The sequence below is a fragment of the Furipterus horrens genome, unplaced genomic scaffold, assembly GCF_987537825.1.
Source record: "Furipterus horrens unplaced genomic scaffold, mFurHor1.1.pri manual_scaffold_2, whole genome shotgun sequence".
Taxonomy (NCBI): Eukaryota; Metazoa; Chordata; class Mammalia; order Chiroptera; family Furipteridae; genus Furipterus; species Furipterus horrens.
Window position 1 is genome coordinate 139885528 of NW_028327172.1, and position 13418 is coordinate 139898945.

The window sequence follows — 13418 nt, forward strand, 5'->3', positions numbered from 1 at the left end:
AGGGTGCTGACCTGTGGCATTATGTGAATAAACCTTGGGGACATTATACTGAGTAAAACAAGCCAGACACAAAAGGACAAATACTGCCTGATTCCGCTTATGTGAGGTACACATAGAGTAGTCCAATGGATAGACAAAGAAAGCAGAATGGTTGTTGCCAGGGGCTAAGGGAGGGGAAATAAGGAGTTAGTATGTAATGGGGATCAGGGTCTCCCTTGGGGAAAATGAGAAGGTTCTGGAGATGGATGGTCGTGGTGGTAGCACAGCAATGTGGGTGTGCTTAATGCTGCTGACTATACCCTTAAAAATGATCACGATGACAAATCTTACACATTTTTTACCATAACTTAAAACACACACACACTAGTATGAGGTCTTGATATTATATTCCAGCATCAAAGGAGCAGAAAAAGAACCACCAAAAGCCAACAATGTTTTTTAATCATTACTAGGACCACAAACTCCATTTTTACTGGCCAAGCTAACACAGGTAGGAAGAATCCAAGCAGTATCATGTTTGTACGTTATTGCCAGAAACAGGCAGTCCCCAACAGTTACACAAGGTCTGCTCCAAAAGTTCACTGCAGGCTTATTGTTGTTCGAGGCACATATTTAAGAGACGCGTAATTTTTCATGGTAGTCAGCACCCTACGTAGGCCAGGAGAAGCCTTGAGTCCCTGCTATGGCTGAATTATAGCATTAACAATCCTGGCCTGGTCCCAGGAGCCAGGCCTGTGCTGGGGGAGGCAGGAGAAAACACAGAGGTGGCATCATGGTATCCTGCCTTTCCAGGGCCCAGGCCAGCTAGGACCGGGTTTTGTGCTGGCTAAGGTCAGTAGGCCTGGGGTTCTCTCCCCAAGATGCCTTACGCGGCCCTCAATTCCTAGTCTGCAATCCATCTGAACCTCCTTGGTTCCCTCCTGTCTATCATTCAAACACTAATTCTCAACTCTCTCTGGTTAAGTGAGGAAGACACCATACTTGCTTCAAAATCCCTTACCTTATAAATGACTGGTCCCTCCACCTATGTGAAGATATCTGTATCTTCCAACATTTTAAGGCAAATTTCAAGCAGTCATTTTTATCATGGTTAAAGAAGTGTCAGCCCATACTAGATGGGGCAAAAGTAGGTTTAAAGGTGCTCATGTGGAGAATAACACAATAATTAGTAAGCAATAATACAAGAATAAACTGCGTTTCACATACAACTGTAAACCTACTTTTTGCCCCTCCCTGTATATGGGAAGGTACCTGGGGCCAGGGGAAACTGGCCCTGCCTGGGTGTCTGAGGCCTCACTCCACCACACCTCCCACTGTGCACAGCTTATCTTCCCCCACCCACAAGTTTTCTAAAGCTATAAAAGTTTTGTATTTTGTTTTGTTTTGTTTTGTTTTGTTTGTTGGGTCCCCTCCCTCAACACTGTGGGCCATGGTGGGAGGAGGCAGAACTGTGTAGGAGGTAGGCAAGAGGACCGGGGGCTGCTGAGGTTTGATCAACTATGATACCTTTAGGTATCCATTTACAGCACCAGCTGTGTTTGGTGTAAACAATTTCAGTGGTGTGTGTTGTGGTCACGAAAGACAGAGAGAGGTCCTCTCGACAAGCAGTAAATTCAACTACTTTCAGTTTGGGAGCCTCTTCTTGCCCTGCTCACCCCGTCATATAGAGGTCCTAATAAATTGTGACCCAAAGACCTTGTCTGGCCATCAAAAGGGAGAAAAAGGACAGGTCAAGATGAGGGCTATCTCTTATTTTAGATATCAGCTCCCCAAGCATCATGTCCACATCCGAGGGCCTGGGAAATTAATCTTTTGAGATCTTCTCCCACACCTCATCCAACAGTCCCCTAAAAGAATTTTTAAATAAACTGTTATATATGTTCATGTGGTATATGCATATATAATACTTGTTGCCATTTTTAAATACTCTAATATTAAAACAAATTCAGCATATCTAGATTTTAAACTACAAAATTCTACAATGTAAAGACACTGTAAAAAGAAGTTAGTTGAGTCATTTTAATAAATAAAAACATTATTTTCAATAAGAATCAAAGCAGAGACACTGAAGCACTTCTCAGTGAACTGTCTGTTTAAGGAAAAAGCACGGTGAAGTTGAAGAAGGACCAGAGCTGCACCAAGACCTCTGGGCCATGTAAGAAGACAGAAAGTAGTTAGAAAAGACTTAGCCAGGCTGGTGTAGATAAGAGACAGATTAAGACACGCACACACACAAGCTGGCTCAGGGTGCAGGAGAGCTGCAAAGAGACAAAACTGATGAGGTAACTGGAGGAAAGAGCGAGCCTGTGATATATGGCAAACTAGGTCACTCCACCACACAAGCTGGCCCCAAGGACGTTTCAGACTGAGTCCCTTGGTTAATGCTAGCACTATATGAACTAATCACTCTCCTGTGGGAAGCAAGTGTTGCAAATCTGTGCAAATGGTCTCTGCAGAGCAGTGTTCCAGCACTTCAGGGATGAATGAGAGAGAACTAGCATTTAGTGAGGACAAAGTCATGGGTCATGTACTATACTAAATAGTTCACATGTACCTTCATTTAATCCTCACTACAACCCTTATATTAAGTACTAGCCTAACCCTGTTTTACAGATGAGGACATAATGCAGAGAATGGCAAAATGATTTGCCTGAAACCTTATGGCTAGGAGGAAGCGGACCCAGGATTTGTATCCACGTCCTGGTAAGCTCAGAGTCAACATTCTCAGCTGCTTAGTTCTGTGCTGTGGGGAACAACTAGCAATCGTCCTTCCCTGGCTCACTGATGACTTGTGACAGTTTCTCATCTCAGTTTGGGGGGAGGTTAAATATTCACCATTCTACATACTTACAACAAGAGCTTCCAAAATCAATTTCCAACAGATGCTGACATGTTCTTCCCATAGTACTGGCCCTGAATATCTGTAGGTAGTCAACTTCAACCACAGCTGCTGAAGGATGCTAAAGTCTCCGTTTACTCAATCCCAGCTAGGTCCCAGGCAACTCTATACTTCACTGGATCCTTACAAGAATCCCACAAGGCAGCAACTTCCATCTCCATCTTAACTGGGAAAGATCAAGGAATCTCTCCAGAAACATATAACTATGAATGGTTGCATTAGAACTACCTTTCTATTATTTTTATTCATTGCCTTCTCATGCTTCCCCTACCTGGCCTCAGCCAATATGCTATCTTAAAGCCTTATCCTCAAGATTGAATTATCCAAGACACAGAATTCCTCTGTTTCTGAGTCTTGATGAAATAGTAGGAAAAGCAACACAAGACACACAGTTGATTGCTAGAGACATGGAACAAATTTGGTTTGCCATGGAATGAATTTGGCCTATGGCATCCATTTGAAGGTTACCCTTGGTCTCACTGGAGCATGAGTAATTCAAACAATGCATAATAAACATTTTTAAAAATCAAGAGGGATCTAATAGAAAATGAGCCCAAGGAGAAAGTGATATCCTATACCACAGAAAGTCAAAGGGGTGTCCTATCAAGATACTCATGGTGTATTTCATGAGACTAGGACAAATATTCCAAAAATTTATATGGAACCACAAAAAATGCCAAATAGCCACAGCAATCTTGAGAAAGAAGAACAAAGTTGGAGGACTCACACTACCTTATATCAAACTATACCACAAAGCCATAGTAATCAAAACAGAATGGTAGCCCTAGCAGTGTGGCTCAGTTGATTGCTGTGTCATCCTATAAAAAGAAAGGTCATGGGTTTGATTCCCAGTCAGGGCACATGCATGGCTGCAGGTTCAGTCCCCAGTCGGGGTGCATATAAAGAGGCAACCAACCGATGTTCCTCTCTCGTATCAATGTTTCTCTCCCTCTCCCTATCCCTCTGTTCCCCTCTCTCAAAAATCAATACGCAGGTCCTCAGGTGAGGATTTAAAAAACAGCATGGAACTGGCATAAAAACAGATATATATATCAATGGAAGAGAATAGAGAGCCCAGAAATAAACCCACACCTTTATGGTCAAGAACATACAATGAGACTTTTGGCCAAGATGGAGGCCTAGACAGACATGCTGCACCTCCCTCCACAACTAAGAAGGAATATAACTACCTCAACGCTACAGACAACCAGAAGTTCCAGAAAATCGAGCTGCATGGAAGTCCAACAAACAAAGATATAAAGAAGAAATAATCATCCAGAAAGGTAGGAGGGGCGGAGCCAGGGTGGACAGGACGCGGTGTGACAATGGCAGCAGCGGTGGCAGCGGCAAGCCAGTGGAAAAAGCAGCCACATGTTTTAAAAAGTAGGCAGGGACACCTGGGGAGTGTTCCCAGCTCCTGACCAGACTGCACAGCTCACCTTCCCAGCACCAGGGAAAATCAAGCCTCATTGCTTCTGACTGTGCAGACCAATGGGGGTTTGGGCGGAGGAAGAAACAGCTGGTCTCTCAGCAGAGTCCTCTTGTTTAAAGGGCCCCCACGGTCCTAGAATGTCCGCAAACCCACACACTCCATGAACAATAACCAGACAACAGCTAGAGAGGACTAGTTCCATACAGAACTAGGAAAAGTGCCTGGAAAAAGGGCAAGTGCTAAGCAGGTGGCATTGTTCCCTCTCAGACCCCTCCCCCATATACAGCGCCACAATGTGGTGAAACAGGTGGCCCTGTACTAACAAATACCTAAGGCTCCGCCCCTTACAACATAACAGGTGAGACAGCTCTACCTAAGACACAGAGGCAAACAAACACAGGAGCCTGTCAAGTTGAGGAGACAGAAAAGTATGCCCAAAAAGGGGGAACAGATCAAGGTTCCAGTGAGAGGACTAAGCGACGAGGACATAGCCAACCTAACAAATGAGGAGACAGCCAACCTATCAGATGCAGAGTTTAAAACACTGGTGATAAAGATGCTGACAGACTTGACAGATATCCTTAAGTATGGCAAACGCATAAGGGAAGAAGTGAAAGCTATGCTAAATGAAACGAAGAAAAATCCACACAAAACCAGTGGTGAAGGGAAGGAAACTGGGGTTCAAATCAATGATTTGGAACATAAGGAAGAAATAAACATCCAACCAGTACAGAATGAGGAAACAAGAATTCAAAAAAATGAGCAGAGGCTTAGGAACTTCTGGGACAACTTTAAAGATGCAAACATCCAAACCACAGGGGTGCCAGAAGGAGAAGAGGAAGAGCGAAGTTGAAAGCTTATATGAAAAAATAATGAAGGAAAACTCCCCAAATTTGGCAAAGGAAATAGACACAGAAGTCCAGGAAGCACAGAGAGTCCCAAACAAGCTAGACCCAAAAAGGACCACACCAAGACACATCATAATTAAAATGCCAAAGGTTAAAGATAAAGAAAGAATCTTAAAAACAGCAAGAGAAAAGCAGAGAGTTACCTACAAAGGGGTGCCTATAAGACTATCAGCAGATTTCTCAATAGAAGCTTTGCAGGCAAGAAGGGACTGACGAGAAATATTCAAGATGATGAAAAGCAAGGACTTATAACCAAGATTACTCTATCCAGCAAAGCTATCATTTAGAATGGAAGGGCAGATAAAGCGCTTCCCAGACAAGGTAAAGCTTAAGGAACTCATCATCACCAAACTACATTATATGAAATGTCAAAGGGACTTAAGAAAAAGATCAAAATTATGAACATTAAAATGACAACAAACTCACAACTATCAACAACTGAATCTAAAAAATAAAAACAAAATCCAACTAAGCAAACCAGAATAGGAATAGAATCACAGGTATGGGGATCATTTGGAGGGTTATCAGCTGGAAGGGGGAAGGGGGAGAAATGGGGAAATGGTGCAGGGATTAAGAAGCATAATTGGTTGTTACAAAATAGATATAGGGAAGTTATGAATAATATAGGAAAGGGTGAAGCCAAAGAACTTATATGCACGACCCATGGACATGAACTAAGTAAGGTGGGATTGCTGGAGGGAAGGGGGATACTGGGCAGAGGGGAGCAAAGGGGGAAAAACTGTGACACTGTAACAACATAATTAATAAAATATACTTTATAATAAAATAAAATAAACATACAATGAGGTAAAGATAGTCTATTCAATAAACAGTGTTGAATACAAAATAGACAGATACATGCAAAAAAAAAAAAATGAAACTAGACCACCTTCTTACACCATACACAAGAATAAATGCAAAATGGATTAAAGACTTAAATGTTAAACTAGAAACCATACAAATTCTAGAAAAAACCATAGGCAGTAAAATCTTGGACACTTCTCATAGCAATGTGTTTTCTGATATATCTCTTCAGGCCAGGGAAACAAAAGAGAAAATGAACAAATAGGACTACATCAAACTGAAAAGGTTTTACACAGAAAAAAAAAGTATCAACAAAATGAAAAGACAAACCACTGAATGAGAGAACATATTCACTAATGATACCTCTGATAATGGGTTAATATCCAAGAACTTATAAAACTGAACACCAAAAAAAGAAAGAAAATAACAACAATAATCCAGTTAAAAATGGGCAGAGGACCTGACTAGACACTTCTCCAAAGAGGACATACAGAGGGCCAATAGACATATGAAAGGATGCTCAACATCACTGATCATCAGAGATGCAAATTAAAGAAATGCAATGAGAGCCCTGGCAGGGGTGGCTTGGTTGGAGTATCGTCCCATACATCAAAAAGGTTGCAGATTCAACCTCCAGTCTTGCCAGTTGGATGGCCTATTCGGGCACATATGGGAGGCAACGGATCGATGTTTCTCTCACATCAATGTCTGTCTGTCTGTCTGTCTCTTTCTCTCTCTCTCTCCCCATCTCCCTTCCTCTCTCTGTAAAATCTATAAATATATCCCCAGGTGAGGAATGAAAAGAAAGAAAATAACCACAATGAGAAAAAAAAGGAAAGGAAAAAACCACAATGAGATATCATCTCATACCTGTCAGAATGGCCATCATCAATAAATCAACAAACAACAAGTGCTGGCAAGGGTGTGGAGAAAAGGGAAGCCTACTGTACTGTTGGTGGGAATGCAGACTGGTGCAGCCACTATGGAAAGCAGTAATGGAGTTACCATGAAAAATTAAAAATGGAGCTTCCTTATAACTCAGCAATTCCACTTTTGGGAATTTATCCAAAGAAATCTGAAACACTAGTTATAAAGAATATATGCACCCTTATGCTCATTGCAGTGTTAATTATTATACAATAGCCAAGATTTGGAAGCAGCACAAGTGCCCATCAGTAGATAAATGGATAAAAAACTGTGGTACATTTACATAATGGAATAGCACTCAGCCATAAAAAAAAAAAGGAAATCTTACCTTTTGGGTCAGCATGGACAGACCTGGAGCATATTATGCTAAATGAAATAAGTCAGCCAGAGAAAGACAAATAAATATGATTTTATATGTATGTGGAATCTAATGAACAAAATAAACTAATAAAATAGAAACAGGCTCATAGATACAGAGAACAAACTGACAGCTGTCAGAGGGGAGGGGTAGTGGGGTTGGGTGAAAAAGTGAAGAGATTAAGAAAAAAAAATACACCTCATAGACAGACAACAATATGGTCATTACCAGAGAGAAATGGGGTTGGGGAAGAAGTAGGAGGCTGGGGGGCGGGGGGCAGTGGTAAATGGTGATGAAAAGAGACATGACTTAGGGTGGTGAATATACAAGACAATATATAGATGATGTACTATAGAATGGTACCCCTTAAACCTATATAATTTTATTAACTGATGCAACCCAATTAATCTCAATTTTAAAAAAAGAAACTCAAAGGGGCATAACCAACATGAACTGACAAAGAAAATCATGATAGCACCTTTCCCAGAGTTCACATGTCCTCCTGTTTTAGTCACATATGCACCAGATTGGCCATCCTGAGTCAGAAAAGAACCTTGGGCCAGTTGACTGTGGCACCAGGCTTCACACTGGCCACCCATCAGCAGGGAGCCTGTGGGATCCCTGATGATCCCTGTGAAATCTGGTAAGGATGGAGGCTGCCACTCTGGGTTCAAGTTGACCAGTGATGTGACAATCCCCTGCTGGACCAATGCCTAAGCCCTCCCAGAGGAGAGAGAAGGAGAGACACAGGAGGGCATTTAAGGAGATTTATCTGAGAGAAAAGAAAGATTAAAGGGATTTATGGAGACCCAGCCAAAGAAAAACTCAACAAATTAACCCCTAAAGTCCTCCCCTGAGAGGACACTAATGTCCACCTGCCCAGTCTCATTGTCCACTCAGCTGCCAAGTTTGAAACAGAAATTCCTACTTGAGACACAGTCCTCACCAACCCCTCTGGGGACAAGCTCTATCCAAAAATGCAATTTCCCAAGTCCTACCCTACTAGTCAATAAGGAAACTAGAGTTTGCTATCTCCTTTCAATCAAGAAAAAATTTGACTTATCTTCTCCAAATACAGTATAAGATATCCTTTCAAAGAAAAGAGTAGCTAGAGTTCTTGTGTCTATTATTTTTCACAGAATTTTTGGGCTGTAAATTCCACAATCAACTGAGAAATTACAGGTTCTAGGCCCACTGTCAAAGTGATCTAGATTGATAATCCCAAAAGTAAAAACCAGCATTTTCATGGAAAGTGAAGCAGTTCTTCCAGCTGCTAAAATGTCCAGCCTATCCTGACTTCCCTCTGTGAGCAGAGAAGATAATTTCTAAAGCCCTTTCTGGACACAAGTTCTTAGAAGGAAGGAAATTCACCCTAAAATGCAGCAGTCCCTCACAAAGAGAGCCCAGAAGTCCAAAGGGCATGAGCTTACCCTCTACACTGTCCCCAAGAGCTTCCCAGAGCACAAACAGGTACTCAGAAATCCTGGGATAAACTGATCCAAACCACCAACGGCACCATTCTTTCAACCCATAGTCCTTGGGGAATCCCACACTCCACATCCAACCCACCAGCAATTCTCTTCGGCTCTCCCTTCCAAATGGATCCAGAATCCAACAGCTTCTCATCACTTCCATTGCTACTCCCCACTTCTATCCCCCACATCATTACAATGGCCTACCAGCTAGTTTCCCCTTGAGACCACCAGCCCCTCAACACAGCAACCACAGCCATGAGGGACACACCTAAGTCACATCACGTTACTCCTCTGTTCAAAACCCTCCAATGTTCCCAATTCTTTAGAGCAAACACAATCTTTATTACGGTCTATAAGGCCTAAGTGAGCATCCCCCCACCATCACCCCTGCCAGGTCTCTCTCACCTCTGCACCCACTCTCTTCCCCTGATTGCTCAGTTCCAGCCACACCAGCCTCCCTGAACACCAGGCCTCAGAAACACCAGGGACACTCTCACCTCAGGCCCTCAGCCCTTGCTGTTCCCTCCAACTGGAATATTCTATCTTCAGCTATCCCCGTGGCTCCTTCAGCTCTTTATTCAAATATCAGCTTCTCAGCAAGGCCATCCCTGGCTACCCTTCCTCAAGGTGCAATCACTCCCACTCCAAAAAACCCCTTCTCTCTGATATTCCTCCCTAATGTGTATACTATATAACACACTCCACGTATTAACTATTCACATTTTTTATTTTCTGACTCCCTCCCATAATGTAAGCTCCAGGAGAGCAGGCATCTGCTTGATTACTATTACAAACACCCCCACACCTTGTCTAGAATATAGCAGGTGTTCAATAGATAGTTCTAAATGTGTGAGAGGCTGAATCGATATCACAGTTCAAAGAAGGAGGAAGGGGGGGAGGAGGGGAAAAAGGAGAAAAGAAAAGAAAAGAGAAAGGAAGAAAGAAAAGACTGAGAAATGCAAGCTTCTAACAAATACTGCAGCTAGGATAACCTTGGGTAGAAATCTAGGAACTTCCCACCCCTGTTTTCCTCTTGGTAATATACTTTTAAATACTTTTCCCAAACTCTAAAATTCAGAGTAACCCCAAAATAAATACTATTTTAAAAATCAGGCAGTCAAATACACAAACCACCTCAAGTAGCTTTGTATTCTCCCTCTCCCCCTACATATACCCCAAGAAAGAATAGCTGAGTCTATTTTCCACCTGGGCCTTCAGATAAATCAAGCATCTATGTCCTCAACGGGTGTATTGAATGAGTGATTTCAGAATAAGGACTGAAGATATCATACTAGTGGAAAAAGACAGTGTTTCCCCAACAGAAACTTCTATTTATACCCTTCCTAAAGCAGCACCCAGGAGGGTCTCATTTAATGAAAAAGAGAGAACATACTATGTAACTGACATTAAGTGGGATAAGACTTCCTGTCCTGAGCTGCCTTACTTTGCTACTAGCATGAGCATAAAACTATCCCTCTAAACAGGAATCAGCTGTGCCGGACCGCACATGGACAGCTACTGAAGAACAACAGTAAGTGCCTTCCTTGTACAGGTGAGCCTTAAAATCTCAGGGTTGTCAGGGCATTTGAAAACCATCTCATCTTCCCAGCCCCTGCAATTTTAGGGATGAGGAGGTGGGGCAAATGGCCCATCAACCTGCAGGCACACAGCCCATTAGTGGCTGAGCCAGACCAGGAAACAAGGCTCACATTCTCCATGATGCCTGCTCCAGCCCGCACAGACAGCAATCACTTCCATGTAAAATGTTTAGTCTATAAGAAGACCATGTATTCAGACCCCACAGAGATGAAGATCTGTTTTCTAGAACATGCTAATGCTAGTTCCTATACTTCAGGGGAAACGAGGTCTATTGGGAGAATCCTTCCGTGTCGAGCCAAGTATTAAGGACTTCCCTATTCAGATGTTGTTCATGGCATGGAAATTACAGAAGTGACTTCCATGAGTCTTGGGTACTTCCTGGACACCATGCCAAAGCTTCCTTCCCATCTGCATACTTCCCCAAAAGGCATGGATTTGTTTTTGTTTTTGTTTTGGAAGTTGTTAAAAGATATACTGTGAAGGTGGCCTACAGGGCCTCAGCAAACAGGCCAATAGAAATGTTGACCACTCCTAATTTGCTGTTAAGCAGTATTTATCTGCTTTTCACAGTGTGCCAAGGATCTGACAACATGTCACTGATTAATAAATAGTAATTAAGTCTTCCCACCTTCTTAAGAGATATGGTTAGGTTCCAGGATTCCTTCTCAAAGGAAGCCACACTGCGGTCCACAGGTTAAGTAGGAGGTTTGTCCTGAGGCCTGACTCAGAGGTGTGTCTGCTAACCCAGGACCAAACCACAAAGATGGTTTTACCCCTTTGCTGTCCTTTGCTTCTTCATCCTCTTTTCCCACCCTCTTGGGCCAGCCTTCACTCCTATTTGGCCCCATCCTCCAGCAAGGTCCCTCTGACCATCTGGACTAAATAGCTAGGCCCTTAAGCTTCAACAGTAAAAGGTACCTGAATCAGGCAGCCACATATCAAATGACAAAGTTTGGCAGAGTGCTCATCAGGACTTTACAATGCTTTATTTGAAAAGTATTTCAACACTGCAAGCTGATGGTCTGGCTCCTGGCAGAGCTTTCCTGCCTTAGGGTCTTAAAGGCATATGGTGAAGGTGTAACAAACAAAGTGACTGGGCCTGAAAAGTGCCTTGGAAATAAACCCCATTCATCATTGTGGATGCCTTTGATTCGTGCCAGGTTTCATTACTCCACATCCACACTGATGGTACAGGAAATGACCTCTCTATTTAGACTCAGGACGTGGCCCAGGGTGAAACAGGCATCCTGAACATCAAACCACTTCTAGAAAGTCTAAGGAGACAATGTTCATAACCCAAAAGCTTTGAAATGTTGCAGATTTACATAACAAGTTACCCCACTATATGTTTTCTTTACATTAATATTAAGATTAGCCTTCTAAATACTACAATTAAGTCACCTTGTTATTAAACATTTGCCATTACATAATCTGCAAAGTGGCTCTATCCCATATGGATAATCATGGGTTGTTCTGCCTAGATTTAAATATCAGCTCCACCACTTAATAACTAGCTCATGTTTGGCAGGTCACTTTCTCTTGCCTCAATTTTCCCATCTGCCATTGGGAATAATAGTAAATACCTACCTCATATGGGTCTTAGGAGATTAAAATGAGTTAATACATGCAAGCACTTAGAATGAGGCCTGCTACTTAGTATTCATTTAATAAAGTCACCCACAATTACTATTATTATTATGTCATTGAATAAAAAGATCTTTATCATTTTAGTGTTTTTTTCATTCTCTTCTAGAACTTCTGCCAGCACTATAGGACCTCAGTGGGTATCTCCTTTTCAAAGAATTCTTTTTAAGGCAGAAGGCAAATCTTTGGGACCCCAACAGAGACCCAAACCCAAGTTCACAGGGAACGTGGCCAGAGTCCAGGAGGTTGTTTTGCAAGAACTCTACAGTCTCTCTGGCACCAGAAGACAAATCCCATCCTTCTCGGAGGTGGAAACCACTGCAGTCATCCCCAAGCAGCTCCTGCCATAGCAGACACCGCTCAATGAAGCCCCAGTTCACTGAGCCTCAGCAGCCCGCCACTGCAGAGGAGCAGCTTCGGGGCTCTCCTGGTGAGCAGGAGTCACCCAGGGGACACTGCATCAGTCTGCTTGGAGGCTAAGGCAGAAGGACCAGTGTGAGGGGCTCAGGTGGGGGCACACCATGCAAAGGGATGCATTCTCACATGAAGGGACTCCACTCTTTCCAGTCCCCTGATCCAGTCACGTAACAGGCGTAGGGACCACAAGTAAGGGCATGCTTCCGGTTTCTCAGTAAACCTGAGCCATCTCAGAATCACAGCCCCAAGTAAACCTCAATGGTAATTTTTTTAAGTTTTCTCCAGAATTCACTCCTTACCTGGCCATGCTGAGAGGCAGCCTCAAACCCCTCATCATAAACAGGCTGTCTTCTCTCTTTTCACTGCAATACTGTACAGGCAGACTGTGTAGATCTACAGGTGCCCTCCCTGAAGCCAAAAAAAAAAAAAAAAACACACACACACAAAAGCTAGGAGGCCCTATTCTCCACCCCAGCAAGTGTGCTTTCTCAGGAATCAGAAAACATGGCTGAGAAGGCTACCTTCACAACTTTGCTCTGAAGGACCCACTGCAGATGTGGGGGTGGGGGGTAAGGAAAATGATCAGACAACTGCCATGGACCCTGGGTGTGGGGCAAAAGACAATCTGGATTTGAAAATATGGTTCTGGAAAAGCAAACAAAAAGACAAGTAAAGGGGGGGTAAGGAAGGAAGGAAAGATGGAAGAGCAGACTGATTTATCCTACAAAACACCTCTTTTTTTCTCTTTCCAGCCTAATCAACACCTCCATAAACACCCGCAAAATGCCCAGTTCACGTAGCATGTGTGTGTGAATATATACTGACAGATACTGATCAGCAACGGATATTGATCACATGAGGGAAGACAATAATTTGAACTTCAGATTCATCCAGCAGTGCCTGATTCTTTTTCACCATAAGCTTCCCCAACTATTGCTCTGGCTCTCAAAACAAA

General features: G+C 42.8%; 1 protein-coding gene across 2 annotated transcripts in view; it reads right to left on the reverse strand.

The window, feature by feature from the left end:
* The window catches only part of CAMK1D (calcium/calmodulin dependent protein kinase ID), a 405862-nt gene that overhangs the window by 391163 nt on the left and 1281 nt on the right, over positions 1-13418 (reverse strand). The gene's annotated exons all lie outside the window — the stretch shown is intronic.